Source organism: Panthera uncia, chromosome C2, assembly GCF_023721935.1.
Source record: "Panthera uncia isolate 11264 chromosome C2, Puncia_PCG_1.0, whole genome shotgun sequence".
NCBI lineage: Eukaryota > Metazoa > Chordata > Mammalia > Carnivora > Felidae > Panthera > Panthera uncia.
The window spans coordinates 44,471,325-44,492,482 of record NC_064810.1 but is presented as its reverse complement, the minus strand read 5'-3'; the positions used below and the strand labels follow the sequence as shown (position 1 = coordinate 44,492,482).

At 35.2% G+C, this 21,158-nt stretch overlaps 1 protein-coding gene across 1 annotated transcript in view; it reads right to left on the bottom strand.

The window, feature by feature from the left end:
* Positions 1–21,158, bottom strand: part of EPHA6 (EPH receptor A6) — an 867,771-nt gene that overhangs the window by 358,311 nt on the left and 488,302 nt on the right. The window lies entirely within an intron of this gene.

Genomic DNA, 21,158 nt, shown 5'->3' with positions numbered 1-21,158 from the left:
GACAGCAGTTAACCAGAAAACCAAGGGAACGAGTCAGAGAGAGAAGCTGCCAGGAAAGGAGCAGTGACCCACCATCCAGGGACATATCCAGCCAGAAATAACCCTGAAGGAAAAGAGCTGGAAAAATAAATACTGGGATCTCATTGTCCTCACTGTGCTCTACCCGTGCAGTTTCTTAGTGGGCCAAGTCTGAGCACATGACCTGGCTGTAGCTGATTTAGGCAGTTAACTTACTTTCTATTTACTTGAAAACTGAGTTCACACACAAAAAATGGGGAAATCATTCACATTTTAATAATAATATACTTTATGTGACAAAATAGATAACAAAGCTCTTTCCTTTTTATTATTTCATGTGTAACCTCATAAAAACATTCACAGGTGTGAACTGAGTTCTGGAATAAGAACTCCTGGATTCAAGTCTCATTCTCTGCCCATAAACCGGGTGATTTTGGACAGTTTTCTAATTTATGTACCATTGCTTCATCATCTATAAAAAGGGAATAAGTAATATCTCCTCCAGGGGTGTTGTGAGGATTCGTTGAATCAATACATTTAAAGAGCTGAAAATAGTTCCTAGCATGTGGTAAGTGCATATAAATGCCAGCTTTTATTTTCATTTCACAGGGATAGAACTGAAGTTCAATGAACTCAAGTGATGTAAGGTGATAGTTTTCAAACAGTGACATGTAGCATGTGATTCACATTCTGACTTATGATACAATTCTTTTTGTATTCCACATAATTACATGATCATGGTCTATTTGTTTTTTTGTTTAGTTTTTCCAAACATACACTTTCTGTTGACTTTACTCACCATCATGTGAAGGTATTGCTTACCCCCACGCTTCTGTTTTCATAGGGCAGTGAGAAAGTAATGGTACATTCCATGGTGGCATGTTATTAATTCCAGTCTGAGACTACTCCATTAACAATCAATCGACTCCAAAGTAGAATTTCCACACATGTACATATGATCATACTGCCATCTCTTTTAGTTATCTAAATGATTCAATCTAATTATTAATTTTAAAAGTGGGTGTAATACTGGAAAGTGCTTAATGGTTGCTTACTGGATTCCTTTAGTGCAGTGATGTTAGCACTGTGAATACTGCTTGGCACATAGTAGCTGCTGAATAAAGATTTGCTGAATTAACTAATTAATAAAATTACTCCTCCAAACATATTGCTGATAATAACTTTCAAAAATTAAACTGCCTACAGTACCAAAAAGACCGGGAAAATAAGAATATCTAGATTTAGATGGAAATGCAGAGGATCGATAAATCACAATGTGGAATTTCTATAGTTAGCCTTAAATCAATGTGGCCTTTCAATGTAAGCCAAAACAACAATACCATAGTGAATTTTCTCAGGCTTATTCAGAGATGGTCGGCTGAATTTTCAGTATCTTTCCATAACTATTGTGAGAGAGAAATATTGACGGTGCAATGGTAGGTTTTAAATCTAGATTGTAGCAAATAAGAGTTTTATTCCATTGAGTGAATGAATTTTACTTGCCACAAAGAGTGAGATTCTTTTTATCTTACAAAATGTAGTTGGTAAAAAACAAAACAAAATAAAATCCCTCATCTACACATAATTGACACAGTAACAGGTATAACTGGAGAAAACCAAACCAAATCAAACCAAATAAAAACATATTAGAAACAAATTCAAGCAAACCTAAAACAATCTTTCATTTAAATTCAGCCATGGCCTCTTTATATGAAAACCACAGGATATAAATGGAAACTTGTGTCTACTCCTAGAACTTGAAGAGTGAAAAATATAATCTGTTTAAATACCTCAATAATTTTTTTCTATCATAGTATTTAAAATGTTTTGGGGAAACCTGGGTGGCTTAGTCAGTTAAGCATCTGGCTCTTGACTTCAGCTCAGGTCACGACCTCATGATTCATGAGTTCAAGCCCCACATAGGGATCCACACTGACAGAGTGGAGCCTGCTTGGGATTCTAGCTCTCCCTCTCTCTGTGTCTGCCCCTCCCTGCTTATGCTCTCTTTCTGTCTCAAAATAAATAAACTTAAAAAAATGTTTTAAAAAATAAATAAAATGTTTTGCTAATGAGGTGAGGGTAGTGTTTAGAAGAAATAAAATAGATTACAGGTTTTGGGGAAGATGGCAGAGCAGCATGAAAATCCTCAGCTTGTCTCATCCCTGAAACTCAGCCAGATCAGCACCAAACCATTTTGCACACCTAGGAAATTGATCTGAGGATTAACACAACAATCTGCATGACTTGAGCCATAGCACTCGGCAGGTACAAAGTGTGGGGAGGTGAACTGGGGGAGAGAAAAGCCACGGAGGGTAGGGAGCTGCTTCTGCGGAGAGAAGACAGTGAAAGGGGGAGAGAGCGGCACATCAGGAGAGTGCAGGAAAAGCACTCCCCTGAAAGTAGCTAGAAAGAAAGAGAAAGAGTGGAAACACTCACAAGGGACTGAACAAGAAATCTGTTCCCCAAAGTCACTGAGGGGGAGAAGGGAGAGAGTTTCGATACCATCAGGATTCTATAAACAGTGAAGCACAGAGTCCAAAGTTCTAGAGCTCAGTGCCTGGTGGTGCTCCAGTGAGGAAAGAGGGTGAATCCCCACGAGCAGGCAGCAGTCCGAGGAGTCCATATGTCACACTGGAGAAGTGGTTCCCCTATATGGAGAGCATTTGGTAGAGGCCACGCGGCCTCCCTTTGGGCAAAGGTCTCAGTGGACCCCGGAGGGCAGCTACATTTGCTGGTATTGGGACAAGGACACCAGAGTGTGGTGAAACCTGGCACCGGCTGTGTGTTGTGGTTTGTCACAATCTCTGCACGTCTGCCTCTGCACGATCTCATGAACGTTTTCTGGGGCAAGCCGGCACCCGGCCATTGCTCAGCGAGAACCTCCCCCAGAGAGTTGGTGTGTGTCTGAGCTGCAGGAGTCTCTGAAGTGTAGGGTTTTGAAACACAGCTCCATTTGAGATAAAAATGTGAAGGAAGGTAACACCAAGGTAGATGGCTTGGACAGGAACAGGGTAGAGGCAGGGAGTGGACAGAGGCCTGAGACAAAAGAGAGGTGCTTGATGGCAGGCCAGTGAGCACGAAGTTCCTGTACAAGAGACCAGGGAGCTGGGTAAAGCCATTTGGACCTCTCCCACACACTCGCCTGTGCATATGCACCAGACGGATCCACCCCAGTAAGCTAAGCAGCGCCGCCTAGTGGAGAACAGAGCCATCACACCAAGCCATGCTCAACTGTGCCCTCAAAGCACATCCCCCAGAAGCCCAACACAAACCCCACCTCCTGCTTAGTGTACAGACTATAGATGGCTTCATAATTTGAGTTCTAGGAGAATCTTGATGTAACTTCATTTGGGTTTCATTCTGTTTGTTGCTGGTTCATTTATTAGTTGTGGGTTTTTTTTTTGTTTTTGTTTTGTTTTTGTTTTTGCTTCTGTCTTTGTTTAATTTCTTTTTCTTTTCTTTTTCTTGGATACAGAAAGAGAAACTTTTATTTTTATTTTTTTAATTTAAAAATTATTATTTTTTCCTATACTTCATATTTTTTAATTATTTGATTTCATTTTCTTTATTTCATTTTATTCTATTATAATTTTTTTAATTTTTAAATTTTTTATTACCTTTTATTTTTCTTTTCTTTCTTTTCTTTCCCTTTCTTCTCTATTCTATCAAGCTTCTTTCTATAAGCAGACCAAAACACACCTATGATCTACTTTCCTTTATTTGATCTTTTTGTTTTAAAATTTAAATTTTTATTTTTTGTTTTATTATTTTTTTCTTTCTCCAAAATGATAAAATGAAGGAATTCACCCCTAAAAATAGAACAGGAAGAAAAGACAGGCAGGGGCTTATGCAACAAAGATATAAGCAAGATATCTGAACTAGAATTTAAAACCACGATAATAAGAATACTACCTGGGATTTAAAAAAGCATAGAATCCTTTTCTATGGAGATAAAAGAAGTAAAATCTAGTCAGGACTAAATTAAAAATGGTATAACCAAGATGAAATCTTGAATAGATGCCATGACAGCAAGGATGGATGGAGGACAACAGTGAATCAATGATATAAAAGACAAAGTTATGGAGAATAATGAAACAGAAAAAAGAAGGGAAACTGAGGCAAAAGAGCATAAGAATTAGAGAACTCAGTGACTCATTATAAAGAAAAAACATCTGAATCATAGGACTCCCAGAAGATGAGGAGAGAGAAAAAGGGGCAGAAGGTTTATGTGAGAAAATTAGAGCAGAAAGCTTTCCTAATCTGGAGGAGGACACAGACATCAAAATCCATGAAGCACAGAGAACTCCCATTATATTCAACAAAAACCAACCCATCACCAACACATAACATAGTCAAATTCAAAAATACACAAACAAGGAAAGAATTATGAAAGCAGGAAGGGAAAAAAAATCTTTAACCTACAAGGGAAGACAGATCAGGTTCACAACATATCTAGCCACAGAAACCTGGCAGGCCAGAAAGGAGTGGCAGGATATATTCAAAATGCTGAATTGAGAAAATATGCAGTAAAGAATTCTTTATCCAGCAAGGCTGCCACTCAAAATAGGAGAGATAAAGACTTTCCCAGACAAACAAAACCTAAAGGAGTTTGTGGACCACTAAACCAGCCTTGCAAGAAATTTTAAGGGGGACTCGTTGAGTGGAGAAGAGATAAAAAGACCAAAAGCAACAAAGACTAAACAGGACCAAGGAACATCACCAGAAACTCCAACTCCCAAAGCAACACAATGGTAATAAATTCATATCTTTTGGTACTCACTCTAAATGTCAATGGACTAAATGCTCCCATCAAAAGACATAGGGCATCAGAATGGGTAAGAAAATAAGACCCATCTATATGCTGCTTACAAAAGACCCATTTAAGATCTAAAGACATACAGATTGAAAGTAAGGGGATAGAGAATCATCTATCATGGTTGTTGAAAGAAAGATGGAATAGTTATATCAGGCAGACTAGATTTTAAAATAAAGACTGTAACAAGAGATGAGGAAGGGCATTATATCATAATTAAGGGGTCAACCCACCAAGAAGATCTAACAATTGTAAATACTTATGCCTCCAACGTGAAGCACTCAAATATATAAATCAATTAATCACAAACATAAAGAAACTCATTGATAATAATAACATAATAGCAGGGGACTTCAACACCCCCAACTTACAACAATGGACGGATCATCTAAGCAGAAAATCAACAAGGAAACAATGGCTTTGAATGATACATTGGACCAGATGGACTTAGCAGATAAGTCCATTTCAACCGAAAGCAGCAGAATACACATTCTTCTCAAGTGCATGGAACATTCTCCAGAGTAGATCACATACTGGGACACAAATCAGCCCTCAACATGTTCAAAAAGAGCAAGATAATACCTTTTATATTTTCAGAACACAATGCTATGAAACTTGAAATCACAAGAAAAAATTTGGAAAGACCATGAATACTTGGAGATTAAAGAACATCCTACTAAAGTAAGAATGGGTAAACTAATTAAAGAGGAAATTAAAAAGTACATGGAAGACAATGAAAATGAAAACACGACAGCCCAAAACCTGTGGGATGCAGCAAAGGCAGTCATAAGAGGGAAGATTTTAGCAATCTAGGACTTCCTAAAGAAGGAATAAAGGCCTCAAATACACCAAGTAACCTTATACCTAAAAGACCTAAAAAAAAAGAATAACAAATAAAGCCCAAAACTAGCAGAAGAAGGGAAATAAAGATTAGAACACATATCAATGATATGTAAATAAAGTAAAAACAAAAACAAAAACAAAAACAACAAAAAAACAAAACAAAAACAGTAGAACAGGTCAATGAAACCAGGAGCTGGTTCTTTGAAAGAATTAATAAAATTGATGAACCCCTTAGCCCAACTGATCAAAAAGAAAAAGGAAGGGACCTAAATAAATAAAATCATGAATGAAAGAGGAGAAATCACAACCAACACCATGGAATTACAAACAATAATAAGAGAATATTATGAGTAATTATATGTAAACAAATTCGGCAATCTGGAAGAAACAAATTCCTAGAAACATATAAACTACCAAAACTGAAACAGGAAGACATAGAAAATTTGAACAGGCCCATAACCAGTAAAGAAATCGAATTAGTAATAAAAAATCTCCCCAAAAACAAGAGTCCAGGGCCAGATGACTTTCCAGGAGAATTCTATCAAACATTTAAAGAAGGCTTAACACCTATTCTTTTGAAGCTGTTCCAAAAAATAGAAATGGAAGGAAAACTTCCAAACTCATACTACAAGGCCAGCATTACCTTGATTCCAAAACCAAAGACTCCACTAAAAAGGAGAACTACAGACCAATTTCCCTGATGAACATGGATGCAAAAATTCTCAGCAAGATACCAGCAAACCAGATCCAACAATACATTAAAATAATTTTTCATGGGGCACCTGGGTGGCTCAGTCAGTTGGGCGTCCAACTTCAGCTCAGGTCATGATCTTGCGGTCCGTGAGTTCGAGCCCCAATTCAGGCTCTGGGCTGACAGCTCAGAGCCTGGAGCCTGTTTTGGATTCTGTGTTTCCCTCTCTCTCTGACCCTCCCCTGCTCATGCTCTGTCTCTATCTGTCTCAAAAATAAATAAATGTTAAAAAAAATTAAAAAAAAAAGAATTTTTCATGATGACCAAGTGGGATTTATACCTGAGATTCAGGGCTGGTTCAATACCCACAAATCAATCAATGGGATACAACACATTAACAAAAGAAAGAATAAGAATGTGATCCTTTCAATAGATGGAAGGAAATCTTTTGAAAAAATACAGCATCCTTTATTGATAACCCTCAAGAAAGTAGCGATAGAAAGATCATACCTCAAATTCATAAAAGCCATATACGGAAGACCCACCACTAATATCATTCTCAATGGGGAAAAACTGAGAGCTTTTCCCCTAAGGTCAGGAACATGACAAGGATGTCCACTCTTACCACTGTTATCCAACATAGTGTTGGAAGTCCTAGCCTCAGTAATCAGACAACACAAGCAAATAAAAGGCATCCAAATTGGTAAGGAGGAAGTCAAACTTTCACTATTTGCAGACCATATGATACTCTATGTGGAAACCCAAAAGATTCCATCAAAAAACTGCTAGAACTGATCCATGAATTCAGCAAAGTTGCAGGATATAAAATCAATGTACAGAAATCAGTTGCATTTCTATACATCAACAATGAAGCATCAGAAAGAGAAATCAAAGAATTGATCCCATTTACCAATTACACCCAAAACCATAAGATACCTAGGAATAAACATAACCAAAGAGGTGAAAAAATTACACACTGAAAACTGTAGACAGCTTATGAAAGAAACTGAGGAAGACACAAAAAAATGGAAAAACATTCCACGCCAATGGACTGGAAGAACAAATATTGTTAAAATGTCGACACTATCCAAAGCAATCTACGGACTTCAAGCTACATTATAATGTTGTATCATCAAAACAGTATGGTACTGGCACAAAAACAGACACATAGACCAATGGAACAGAACAGAGAACACAGAAATGGACCAATAAATGTGTGGCTAACTAATCTTTGACAAAGCAGAAAAGAATATCCAATGGAAAAAGTCTCTTCAGCAAATGTTTTTGGGAAAATTGTAGAGCAACGCGTGGAAGAATGAACCTGGACCGCTTTCTTACACCATACACAAAAATAAACTCAAAATGGATGAAAGACTTAAATGTAAGACAGGAAACCATCAAATTCCTAGAAGAGAAAACAGGCAACAATCTCTTTGACCTTGACTGCAGCAACTTACTTGACATGTCTCTGGAGGCAAGGGAAACAAAAGCAAAAATGAACTATTGGGACCTCATCAAGATAAAAACCTTCTGCACAGTGAAGGAAACAATCAGCAAAACTAAAAGGCAAACTTTGGAATGGTAGAAGATATTTGCAAATGACATATCAGATAAAGGGTTAGTATCCAAAATATATAAAGATCTTATCAAACTCAACACCCAAAAAAACAAATAATCCAGTGAAGTAATGGTCAAAAGATATGAATAGACACTTTTCCAAGGAAGACATCCAGATGGATAACAGACATATGAAGATATGCTCAACGTCACTCATCATCAGGGAAATACAAATCAAAACTACTATGACATTCCACCTCACACCCTTCAGAATGGTTAAAATTAACAACTCAGGCAACAACAGATGTTGGTGAGGATGCGGAGAAAGAGGATCTCTTTTGCACTGCTGGTGGGAATGAAAACTGGTGCAGTCACTCTGGAAAACAACAAGGAGGTTCCTCAAAAAATTAAAAATAGAACTACCCTAAAACCCAGCAATTGCACCTCTAGATATTTATCCAAAGGATATACGAGTGCTGTTTTGAAGGGGCACATGCACCCCATGTTTATAGCAGCACTATCAACAATGGCCAAAGTATGGAGAGTGTCCAAATGTCCACTGACTGATGAGTGGATAAAGAAGATGTGGTATATATATACAATGAATATTATCTGGTGATCAAAAAGAATGAAATATTGCCATTTGCAACGACGTGGATGGAACTATATATAGTATATTATGCTAAGCAAAATAAGTCAGTCAGAAAAAACAGATATCATAAGACTTCACTGATATGTGCAATTTAAGATACAAAACAGATGGGAAGCAAAAATAATATAAAGAACAGACAGGGAGACAAACCATAAGAGACTCTTAAATACAGAAAATAAACAGGATTGCTGGAGAGGTGTTGGGTGGAGGATGGGCTAAATGAGCAAGGGGTATTAAGGAGGACACTTGTTGGGATGAGCATTGGGTGTTATATGTAAGTGATGAATCACTAAATTCTACTCCTGAAACCATCAATACAGTATGTTGACTAACTTTGATTTAAATAGAAAGAAGGAAAGAGAAAGAAAGAAAGAAAGAAAGAAAGAGAGAGAGAGAGAGAGAGAAAGAAAGAAAGAAAGAAAGAAAGAAAGAAAGAAAGAAAGGAGAGAGAGAGAGAGAGAAAGAAAGAAAGAAAGAAAGAAAGAAAGAAAGAAAGAAAGAGAAAGGAAATAGAACATTACAGAACTTGCGGTTCATCTACTGTTAAATAATTGCTTGTGAGTATCTTTACTTCAAGTAAAGGAATGTCTTTAAAATGTCTGTCAGTAAACTCAGTATCATGAATACATTTGATATGTCAAGGTTTTAGTAAGGTAGATCTAGTTTTCAAGATATCGCTAATGTCTTGTTTTGTTAACACATAATTTTCCTTTTTTCTCTGTATTGAGTGGATTCCTTTGAAACCTAAATGTTTATTTTGCCTTCTGTTTAAAGCCTACATCAACCCGAGAAAGGGGATTTTCTTGAAATGGAAAAGCTCATGATAGTTTAGTTTAAGATGGACATACCAAAATCAAGTCTTCCATTTGTGCTTCATTGATCTTTTGAAGTGATTTCCAAGAAAATCAGGCCCATTTACTTTCAAAATTAAACACCAAACAAAAGAAATTATACATTATTCAAAAGGGATTTTTGTTGTTGCTTTTTAGGAATCAGTGCCTTTTGATTTTGCTAAGGGCAAATAATGACAGTTTTTGGTGTAAATTCAGAAGCACCAGAGTAGCATAGAAATAAATTATGACTTTATGCATAACTGTTTGGTATATTCTTTTAAATATAATCCTAACCATGAAGACTGGTTTCTTTCTTTGAAATTTTGCTAGTTGTGGCATAATTCTAAGGAACTCTTATCACAGGAAAAATAGTCATCCATCCTATTCTTTCCCATATCTCAAATTCACCCTCTTTTCTTGATGCTTGCTGAAATATTCATAACAGAGTAGACAGAAAACTACTCTTTAGGTCAATTATGAAAGAAAAGAGATTAAAATTTCAAAAATTGATTCAGGCAATACTAACAGTATCTACCAAATTAAAATACAGCCTCCCCCCAAAGAATAATATGGGATATTAGATCCTTTTGTAGTTGTCCTAACAATTTTTCTCAAAAATTTCCCATAGATTCAGGACTTTTCTACTGTGGTAAAATATATACATAACATAAAATTTACTGTTTTAACTATTTTTAAACATACAGTTCAGTGACATTAAGTACATTCACATCGCTGTGCAGCCATTACCATTATCCGTCTCCTGAACCTTTTAGTCTTAGCCTGAAAGTACGCAATTACTAGACAATAACTTCCCTTCCTCGGTCCCTGACAATCACCATTCTACTTCTGGCTCTATGAATTTGACTCCTCTAGGTACCTCAGAGAAGTGAAACCATGCAGGGTTTGTCTCTTTATGACTGGTTTATTTTAGGTAGCGTCATGTTCTCAATGTCCATTTTGTAGCATGGGTTGGAATGCCCTTCCTTTTTAAGGCTGAATATTCTATTGCATGTACATACCACATTTTGTTTTTCCCATTCATCTGTTGATGGACACTTCAGTTATTTCCACCCTTTGGCTATTGTGAATAATGCTGCTGTGAAGACGGGTGTGTGAGTATCTGTTTGAGTCCTTGCTTTCAATTCTTTTGGGTATATATCTAGAAGTGAAATTGCTGGATCATATGGTAATTCTATTTTCAGGTTTTTGAAAACTGCCATCCTTTTTTCTATAGCTAATTCAGAGCTTAAAAAAAGTTACAATGTATAAAAATCAAAAGAAGTAAAAAAGATAAGTTTGTATGCCCACTGTAGATTGAAAATTTTATGCTAAAAGAGCCTTAAAATTAATTATTTACCTACTCCATTATTTTATAATGACATACACACGTTGGTGTCCTGATTCCCAGGCCAATGGTCCACAAACCCACACTTTAGTTTTGTGTTTAAAACTTGGTTACAATTTTAGAACAAAAAAACACTTAAGCTTGGATGACCTATAGAGATAATTTATTTTTGCTTTGTAGCACCTGAGACTTTTCTTATATATATTGCAGGGGCAATGTGGCTTGTTTTGGCTTTTGATATCTTCTACTAAAATACCTGGCACCAGTTTAAGGACTGCTGTTGTCTGGAGAATTCTTAACCTCAGGATCAACACCTCCAAATTAATTTCTATACTAAGGAAATTACACTCACACAAAAAGCAGTCTACAATGTATAACCACAGTGAATTCCTCTTGAATCCTATAAATATGTAATTAAATTACTTCCATTTCAAACATAGTTTTTGTTCTTTTTCAGAAGCATTATAGCAATATTAATGAACTTCTACACATCCTTTACTAACTAGGACCATAAGCACCTTCACAGATTGGACGATCTGATTAAAATAAAAAATGAAATTGACATCCTGACTTGGTGGTTTGCATACTTCAATAGACTTTCCTCCAAGTTAATTAATGTGTGAATACTTGACTGTGGTTTCAATTAACCTATAGGGTTCTTGTTGCTGTATTTTTCATAAAACAGCATGAAACACTCATATTTTTAAAATTCTCAGATACATCTCCTTTAAATATAAGTAAATAAATAATAAATGTGAAATGATAATCAGATATTCTGAAAAACTTAACTTTCTCATTTTCTGAATTTTAATTATAAATACTGCATGTGATGGTTTTTATTCATAATAAAGACTCTGGAGTTATAATGTATCATGGTTTTATCATAGATACATGGTTTAAAGGAATTCTTTTAAAAATATAAGTGGGCATGCTCAAAAATAGATGTGTTTGACTGGAAATACTGAATAACAAAATTATGTACATCAGTCTTTATCAAACTCAAATATAAATTATTCAGAATCATTAGTTTCTGTGAAAATGAGATACATCTAAATCTTCAACTTATTTTCTCTCATCACCTACTGAAATATCCTATTGTATCACAGGAGAGTCCTATCAAATTTTAATTAAATTATTATTTTTGCATGTATTTATATCTCTCCTTTACCAAAATGTGCAGTCTATGCCAGCAGTGACCACATCAACTTCATTTATTGCATTATCGTCGGTGCCTAGCACAGCCTACACATCTTAGATGTTTAAGAAATATTTTCTGATTGAATAAAAACATATTTTTAGATCAACTGCCTGATTTCCTTTAGGCTCCCTTGCCTTACTTTTTTCAGACATGGTGTAATAACTTAAAAAAAAATCATGTAGCAGGAACCCATGCTAAATTGCATGACTCACATTAAATTTCTGCTGTTATTCAAGGCAACTGTTCTTGCACCTGGCATTCTGCACAGCACTGGTTTACCTCTCAGTGTTAAAAAGAATTGATCACTTGATCGTTTTTGCGAAAGACTCAAGCTGTTAGACCAAGATTACTTTGGGGATGCTATTAGAGCCTAGCAGGTGAAAAAAACAAAGCCATTTATTTAACACAGTTTCTTACTGATAGTTACAGCAACTCTAGATGTGCACATTAATGAGGCAGGCTGCCTAGTTTGTGCCAAAAATGATGCATACCTATAAAATTTTTGTGCTGTTTGCACACAAAAAATGAGATTCCTACTAGATGTATAACAACAAAGCAATCCATTCTCCCCATTGGATGGAATACTCAGTATGGTGTATCACAATTACAGTATTGGGAAAACAAATCAAAAGGGCATATTTTATTGATGGAAGGGAATTGAGTAATGTCTCCTACAGAGATACCTCACTCAGTGTGCTTCATTGAGCTAATAGGGTCAATATAAGCATACATAGATGCATTTTAGTGTAGATACCAGCTAAGTAGTTAGAGAATGTATAAGGGGAGGTAGTAAAGATTGACAAGCAAATAAAATGTTATTGCTTACTTAATTACATTTCTCCTTACACTATAAATTATACTATCTGAGATTATGTCCTACATAGCTGATTCCTCTGATCTCATTTAGAATTTCATATATTGTCGTTTAAATATATTTTATTTCCTCAAGGTACATTTACCAAATGCAGTTTGAGTTAATGCAGAGCAAATTTCACGTGGTCATAATCTTGGATCAGACAATATGAGAGGTTAGAATCTTAGATTCACCACTTGAAACAAAGACATCTGACCTCACCCTTTCTTTTAACCAATGTTCAAAGTCTGTTTTCATCAAATCTGTAAAAATATTTAAACATTTATTAATATTTTCCATGGGTATTATTTAATATGTGAGTAAATAAAGTTGCTAAAGAATTCATACAAATTTGTAGAGTCCTTATATTTTAGAAAATTTTTTCTCACTTAAAAAACTTCCCACTTAAAATCTCCAAAATTGAAAGACGAGTTTAATATAAGACAACTAGTCAATATGAGAAATTTTACAAAACTAGCTTTAGTACTTTGAAAATGACCTATTGTGATCTGAAAAATCACCTACAATTATCTCACACAAATATAACTGTATATTTCACCCTTAAAAGTATTAACCTTTACTATTTAAACATTGTAATCCCTTATTTTTGAGAACTGGTAGAGAGAACCTATAATGACCCCATTGATTCACAGCCTCCTATAATCTCCCTACCTTTATGTGTGGGAAGAACCTGTGACATGCCTCTCATCAATAGAATATGGCAAACATGACAAAATGTCACTCCTGTGATCACAGTGAGTTGTATAAGACTCCTTCTTGGCTGACTGAAAAACAAGAGAGACTTCCGTTGGTTTCAAAGAAATTGCCACGATATAAGGCAGCTATGAAAGGGCTGAATGCCAAGGAACTTCAGAGGAACTGAGAGCAGCCCCTCACCCAAGTGAGCACTTTAGTCCTACAACCACAAGGGACTGAATTCGGCCAACAGCCATTGGAGTTTGGAAGAAGATCCTAAGCTCAAAAAGGAGCACAGCCCAGACAACACCTTGACATCAACCCTGTGAGTCACCAAGCAGAAGATCCAATTAAACTGTCCTTAGACTCCTGACCTGCAATAACACTGAGAAAATAAATAGGTATTGTTTTAAGCTTCTAAGTCTGTGGTAATTTGTTATTAGCCTAAAAAACCAATAAAATAATTATAGAAAGTAACATATATACAGAAATCATTGCAGAATTTTGTAGAATTGGTCGTTTTATGTAATAAAGTACTTATATAGCTTCTTTAATAGTAAAAAAAATTATTCTTAGGAAGTTTTATTTATGATAGTTTAAAATTTTTAACTCAATGAAGTTCAGTCAAATCATATCAGAGTCACATAACCAAGGTTCTTATTTAACTAAAAGACAGTCACATACTAGAGGGTGACAGGAACTCTACTTTCCACGAGAATGCATTTCAAGACAGCTCCGTCTTTTCTGTTTACACCTGTAGTCTATCAGCAAGAATTAAACATTAATTTTCCTGCATATAGAAAATAGCTAATAACATTTTAGTTTTTCTCATGTTCTCACTTAGGCTTAAAAGATTTTTCCCCCCTCTTTTTAAAATTTTCTGTTCATGGTCATTGACCACCTGTTTTGCTCCCATTCTTTAATATTTGCATTTTCATTCCCTTGTTAATTCCCTAATTTTTTAATATATTGCTCAATATCTAAATTGTTGAATGTTGTTGACATAACGTTGTTTAGAATAGTGTTTGTTATTAAGTCTTTAGTGCTTATAAGATCAGTAAGTGACAATATCTCTTCTATTTATGATGTTGATAATTGTGTGTCTTCTCTCTCTCACTCTTGCTCTCTCACTCCCTGCCTAGTTAGTGGTATATCAATTTTGTTAACCTTTCCAAAGAACCAGCTTTGACTTTATTAGTTTTCTGTATTGTGTGTCTGTTTTCTATTCCATTGACTTCTGGTCTTATTGTTCCTTCTTCATACTTACACTGGTTTTACTTTGGTCATCTTTTTATAGCTTCATAACTTTAAGTTATTTATTTAGATATTTCTTTTATATTATAAGCATTTAAAACTCCACATGTCCCTGTAAGAGCTGATTCACTTCTATTTCACAAATTTGGGGGTGATGTTTTAATTACTCACTTCGACGTATTTTGTAATTCCCTTGATATTTTTCCTTTGGATTATTTAAAGTGTGTTGTATAATTTCCCCTGAGTATCTTATTGCTATTGATTTCTAATTACTCCCATTTTAGTCAGAGAATATCTGCTACATTATGTCAATCTACTTAAATGTGTTCACACTTGTTTTACAGCCCAGCATATAAATTAGTTTCTCCAATGGCTCTAACATTTTCCTTTTTTGTTAAAACATAGTTTGACTATTATGTACCAAGATTTAGCTTTCTTTGTATTTATTCTGTTTGGTATTTGAGGATCATCTTGAATCTGTAAATTGGTTTTTTTAAATCAAATATGGGGAATTTTTGCCTCTATTTTTCTCACTTATTTGCTGTCCCATTTTCTTTCTCCTATCTTCTGGAGACTCAAATATACTTTCGATATTGATCCATGGGACCTTAGGCACCAGTCTTTTATTTTCTTTGTTCTTTAGATTGGAATACAATCTATTGATCTATTTTCAAATTCAGTAATTCTCCTATCATTTCCAATCTACTGTTAAGCCCAACCAGTGAATTTTTAAATTCATATATTTTATTTTTCTCTCCTATAATTTCTGTTGGGGTCTTTTTACACCCTTTAGCAAAGTTAGAATAATAGCTTTAAAATGCTTATATGTTAATTTCAAAATCTAGGTCATTCTGGGACAAATCTCCATTATATACATCCTCTTGAGTTTAAGCTGTATCAAGCTATTCTCTCTCTCTCTCTCTTTTAAGTTTATTTATTTATTTTTAGAGACACAGAGAGATAACCACCAGGGGAGGAACAGAGAGAGAGAAAGAGAAAATCCTAAGCAGGCTCCACACAGTCAGCATGGAGCCTGACACAGGGCTCGAACCCATGAACCATGAGATCATGACGTGAGCCAAGATCAAGAGCCGGACACGCCTGACTCAGCCACCCAAGTGCCCCTCAAGCTATTCTTATGTCAAGTAATTTTGAATTATATTCTAGACAGTATGATTGATACATTGTAAGGCTGTGTATTATGTTATACTCGTCTGAACATACTTTTTAAAAATTTTTTTGGAGGTCAGTGACTTGGCTGACTGGCTGAATTCAAACTACAAACTTTCTCCTTTGGGGTGTGCATCATGTGAAATCTCAGAACAGTTCTGTCAGTCTTAGTATGGCTCTTGGAATCTGTGCCCCCACACATGCAATTTGGAGATTAGCCAGAGATTAGGATGGAATTTATACACAGAATTAGGGTTTCCCTTTGTGGCTCTCTCTTTTCTACTATTTCTTATCCCTCACTTTCCAATTGTAGTTGTTCTGCTTATGTCTGCTAGTAGGACTGAGTGTTCTCTTTCCCAGTTTAGGTGCTTAGCATGGCACAGCCTACGAACTGATCTGAAGCAAAACTCTAAAAATGGGAATTTGTCCAGTGCAGTTCTCCTCCTCCAGGTGTCAACCCTCCCCAGGATAAGTCTCATTTTAGTAGATCTCCAGAGCCTTTAGGTAGTTGTTAATTTTTTGTTGTTGTTGTTTTAAATTTTTACAAAATATTTTATCCATGGTTTATAGGTGCTATTTGCAGAACTGGTCAATTAGAAGTTACTCAGCAATTATAAAAAGGAGAAGTTCTTACTGCTAACTTAAAATCCACATTACTAGTGTACATTTTTTCTCATTCATTCATTGATTCACTCATTCATTCATTTGTTTCTTCATCCAATAAATACAGAATGTTTTCAGGGGAAATAACCATTCTGGTAAATGTGTAAAATACTGAATAAGACAAACACTATATGTACAAACTTATAGTGTGTTAGGAAATTTAAAGCACTTAAATTGACCTTCTCAGTCTCTGAACAGTAGACTCCACCTGAGTATTGTCTTAAGTCTAGCATAGAATGCCAGACCCTTATATTAGTTTATGTGATTTTTTTTCTTGTCAGTCTTATTTCCATGATCTATGCTCTACATAGTTGCAGTAATACTGGAAATCATGTATATTACTAAATATTTCTTTCAAATGTAATAATCTATTTTTAATTAGAATTATAAACCAATATAAGATATAATATTAATACCATATTGCTAATGGTTAATACTTACTCCCACTTTCTGTCCTTCCACCCCCTATAACCTCAAGTCACACATCATGAACAACAACAATAAAAGAGTTTCCTTCTACTACTTACAGGTTAACATTCTCTTCAGGAAAAACTAAGCCAACTTGTATCATATATAATCATCTTCTAATGACTTTGAGTTACTTTCTAATCCCAAAATAGCTACTTTAATTACTTCAAGTTAGAGATCCACCTCTGTTTTTAATTTTAAATTCATCAGAGTAAGTTGCCTCTATTTGTCATTGAAAACTATGCAGGGATGGAACAAACGGTTTTAACAGATTTGTTTTTATTAACAATTTCCTTCAATGCACATTTTTCCAAAAATTTGAACATGATAAAACGTAAGACCTCAATTTCTTTTTTCTCAAATTGACAAGAGTTACAATATATCTCTCTGGGGTTGCTAATAATTTTCTAATGTAAGAAATAAAAGGAAAACAAAAATAATAGAATCCCTTTTAGCTGAAGACCACATGAACATTAGTCAGGATTTAGGATTTGTTTGATGATATGTTTAGTCACCATTTTATAAGCAAGCATTAAATAACCTGATCCAGGTCACCTCTGAGTTGAAGGTTGGCCAGTCTATTTTTAAAATTTAAAATCATTGTATAAAAGCCATGTTGGCATGCCAAATGAGTTTTTCCAGCCTATTCTCACTGTTATCAACTAACATCTTTCAATCGACAAATTGCACTTTGGCATGAACAGAAGGATGGACTTCTGCCACTTTTTTCGGTCCCTACTAAAATAGCTATGAACATATGCAGTATGTTGTTCATTTTTAGAGCTTGAGGATGGCAGGTTTAATGGTACTAAAAGGCAATGAATGGATGGTGAGCTGAAGACCAAAAATGCTTAGCGGGAGATGTACAAGGTCATTTAGGAAGGCCTGTGTATGCCAGGCTGGGATTCTCGGACATGTCATATTTCAGTTTCATCCCACAGGTTATCATTGCCTTCCTTGTTAACCTTGCCTAATTAAAACGTGTTAGCAAGGAAGGAGAGATTAGATTTTTTTTTTTTTCTATAGGGCTTCAAACATGGAACCAATGTAGGGGAAACAATAGGTACCCTGATTTGGAATGGACTGAGGCTCACTTTCTAATGATGACAGCTGTCCAAAAATGAGATACATTGGAGGTTAAGTTCTATACTCATGGATGTGTACTGACTGAGGCTGTATCATTTTAAGGAGCTTTTATAATAAAAAATTAAGCAAGTGATGGGAGCTATTTGTTAGATGGGGATTAGTATATTATTTGATGTATACTAATGTGTCCTCCAAGGTGTCCTCTAAGGTATACTTGCTGCACACAAAAATATCATTTTCATAATGCATTAAAATAGTTTTAATTTACTTAGTTTTCCATTGTGGCCTTCCTAAAATACTATTCTTGTGGTCCCTATATTTATAAACTAATCTAAAAATGAAATATGTAAGACAAGATTCAATATGACAAATGTGTTGGATAAGTCTTTTAAGTGGTTCTGCAGTAACTAATTACTTAGCTAATTAAGCCCTTAAACAATAACAACCTTTAAATATCCCTTTAGTGTGATTCAGCAGTTTGATGATGTCTTTAAAGTCTAGGGATTTTTATCTTTCTGCTCCACCATTTTCAGTGTAAGACTTGTTATTGTCAAGGTTTTTTTTTTTTTTTTTTTTTTTCTTGCTTTTTGCTTTAGAGTAACAAGATTGCTGCTAATTTCCAGATAGCCGATCCTCTCTCATCAGTATCCAAACCTGGGAGGGTGGAAGGGGCAAGGCAAACTCTTTCCCCAATGCTTATGTCTTTTGTCATGATGTAAAACATTTCCCAGAAGCAACCATAAGAATTACCTTGAACTACCATCAGTGAGAAATAGGTCATATGGCTGTTCTTAGAACAAAAACTGCAAAGAACAGAATTACCATGATTAATCAGGTTACAGTTTCTCAACCAGGAGCAGTACTACTCTTTAAAGGGGTATTTGGAAGTTTTTGACAGCATTAAAAAAAAAGTTTATTTATTTATTTTTAGAGGGAAAGAGCAAGAGAGCAAGGGTTGGGGGCAGAGAAAGAAGAAAAGAGGGAGGGTCCTAAGCAGGCTCTGTACTGACAGTGCAGATCCTGACACGGGCCTGATGTGGGCCTGAACTCATGAACTGTGAGGTTATGACCTGAGCTGAAACTAAGAGTCAGATGCTTAACCAACTGAGCCACCCAGAAGGTCCTGACAGCACATTTTTTTAAATTGTTACTGTGCCTGGGACATAAAGGTGAATTTGAATTGAAGAGGCCAAGAATGGTAAACGAGATGCTGGTGGCAGAACGTTGTGCTTCAAAAATCTCACTGAAAACACTAGTTTAGGCAAAAATACCTTCCCTTAGAGCTAGGCACACTACTGCCTGAACAAAATTACATTTATGGTGGTAAGAAAAAAAAAAAAAAGATTTCTTTGTGATGGACAAGAAATTGTGTCTGCCATGAAAGGGAGCAGAATTTGTCACCCCAAAATATGCCCCTTTGGCATAAGGATTATGTTAGGCTGAAATAGCAGACATAGGAAAAGCTCTGAAAACAGAGTAAAAGTTACCTTCTGGTAAGAGATTATTTATACTTTTACGGGGAATCTCCACATGTAAGGGTGTCTCCCTTCTATACCAGGAAGAGGAAGAGGATCAACTAAACTCATCAATGGAGAAAGCTTGTACTTAAATCTGCATGACAACCATACCCCTGCTTCCTGTGCTTTGCCTGATAACTTCCCATAACTGGCTCCCCAACCCCAGTATCTTTTTTTCTTTATCTAGAGATGGTATTTAAGGTGATGGCTTGGCCCGTTTTAGGGAGTTACTCAGTTTTCCTGGGTACCTCCCATGTATACAGGACATATACACGTTATTAAACTTGTGTTTGTTTTAAGTCTTGTTAATCTGTCTTCTGTTATAAGGAGGATCTCACCCAGGAAGCTAGAAGGGTAGAGGGAAATTTATTTTTCAGTTTCCTACAGCCACAGTTTTTATGCTTTTTTTCCACGATTATTCCTTTGTTTTTATAAAACTCTGAAACTACAAACTGTAAATATCTTGTGGAAGATACTATATAACACTTTGTCTTGCTATTGTTTTGCATAGTGCTCTACATTTCTGCAACAAATATTGGTTGATGATGTTGGCAATGTCATGTGTGAGGGGTTGTAGATTAGCCTGAAGAGAAAAGTAAGTATATCTGGTGATTATAAATGCCAAAACATTACTCATATATTTGAAGTTAGCTTTATCCAAAAGGTTTATCATGAGCCTGAACTTTGATTTGTTTCATTTCATATAATAAATGTTTGATGCTTTTCAAAACTAAATCCTGATCAAAGATAAGTCTAAAAGTAATATTTCTCACTTTTATTAAAACCTTTTATGAGAGTAAAATGGAATTTTGATATAAAATAAATTGAAGGGGGATTTTAATAACACATGGAAACTTTTACCGAGATCAATTTTAAAGCTACCTGAAGCAGTGACGGGAAATATGCTCCGATATTCAGATAAGTACTAAGTAAATGTTAGGATATGTAAACTATTATTATAGGCAGTATAAAAACAGGATTGTTACGAAAGTACCCCCAAAAGCTATTAAAATGTTGAACTCATTTGTTAAAGTGTTTTAACTATTTCTGATAATTGTCCACTTGGTGAAATTACATTACATTGTAACTAGACCTTAAAAGGACTTGAGGTTCACTCCAACACTTCTATAAGTACTACTCCTTTATCCACCAAAGAAAAACACCTCTGACTACTCAACTATGCATCCCAATTATGTAGGCTTCTAGATTCTTGCTCTATAACCCATTTTATGATAAACTTAATAAATATATCTTTGATCAGCACATGGTGAAAAATGTTCCTGATATTAATATATTTAATATTTTATCTAACTCTTATTTTCCTATATTAAATTACACTTATAAAACTATCTTTGTTCTCACCTAGCCCAGTTATGTACAATTAGTTGCTTAATAAATGCTTTTTGAGTACGATACTGATAAATTAACTTTTCAAATATAGTAATGATTCTCAAGTCACCTGAAAATACTACATAAACAAAAAATAAGGTACTCTACTCAC